This window comes from Frankliniella occidentalis, unplaced genomic scaffold, assembly GCF_000697945.3.
Source record: "Frankliniella occidentalis isolate FOCC.00 unplaced genomic scaffold, Focc_3.1 Scaffold809, whole genome shotgun sequence".
NCBI classification, from domain to species: domain Eukaryota; kingdom Metazoa; phylum Arthropoda; class Insecta; order Thysanoptera; family Thripidae; genus Frankliniella; species Frankliniella occidentalis.
In genome coordinates, this window is record NW_026267918.1 from 51,746 (window position 1) to 53,240 (window position 1,495).

A 1,495-nucleotide genomic window follows, 5' to 3' on the forward strand; every position below is an offset into this window, starting at 1 on the left:
TGCGTTCTAGTCGGTGTACGACGAGTGCGGTCTCTTAGTCGAGTTCGTAAAGGTGTCGGCTCCGGGACTCCCGGGTCGGGGGTTCAAGCCTTGCCGCCGGCGCTTTTTTTTTTTTCTTGGTCGCCCAGTTCGAATACTACCGGCTTCCATCCAACTCACTGGGGGCTGTCAAAATAAGATACGATTTGGCCGACCGACCGACCGACCGACCGACCGTCAACCTCGGAACGACCAGGACGACTGAAATATCGTGTTCGGGGGTTTTCTCGCACGCTGAGTCCAAATCTGGTAGTGCCGATGTCGTCCGGGCCCCCGGGGACGTCATTGGGGACCTTCCCGAGCACGCCGATGACCCTCCCACGACAAATACAATTCGGCTCCAAACGTCGTTACACACGGGCTGGTGCATATTTCTTAAAAGTCGCCAAATATAATAATTATTATTAATAGCAAATCGCCCATCATAGTTTATTATCCTGATCATTTCACTATTGTCACCATGGCACTTCCCCCTGGCGTTGCCGCCTGGAGCCACACAACGATGCACGGGACGGGAAGCATCCCCAAAGGATCACAAGCGAGGCGGGATTGCCTACCCCAGGAAAGAATCACATCCCGCGACCACGATATGTCGGTGAGTATGCCGTAATTCGAGCCGTAATTATTGCTCTCCCCCTTTGCCGTGCCGCGTCCCCTACCCCTCTCCTCCTCCCCATCCCCACCGCGCATTTCCCGCGCCTTTATGGAAACGTAAACAAACAGTGGAAAATCGGTGTCACCTTGGTGTCACGATCGGCGTTTCTGCCAAATACCGATAATACCTACTCATATCATATAATTATTGGTCATAGGATTTTAACCAGAATTTTAGAGTGGACATCGCCGCTTTTCGTTATTAATCGCAAGGTATAGTGCTTACTTGTTTCCGGTCTGGAATATTGAATTGTTCCATTCCGGTTATTGTTGTAGGAGGTTAGTGTTCTCCTGTGGCTCAATGTTATTTCCACGCACAATTAAGTTGTAAGTTATTTTTTGAGGCCGAGTAAATGATGCCCGTGATGTAAATAACTTGGCTCACTGTCAGCTTTGTTAAAAAGGTGTGAATGGGTACACTCCTCCAATCCATGCAGTATGTTAAATACTGTTTGTAGGTCACTTATTAGGCAAATGGGTGAACTGCCAGTCGTGTTTTATCACATATCATATATTTTACCCTATATTATTCTAGTGGAACAGAAAACTTTATTACTTTCTGGTTGAGGTGCAAACCGAGTGGTACTATTTGCGTAATCCCCCAATCAATCAATGTGCGTTGCAGATAATTTGCAGCTGCCCCTTCGTACTTGATGCTTATTAATTATATGTAATTAATAGTAGATGAGCGCTAAAAGTACCGTTTAATATGATTGCAGGAAATCGGCCCAGAAATGTTCTTGACATGTGACCAAGAGAAGTCTATGGAGTCATTTTACCCAAAAGAATAGGTGAGTTGACA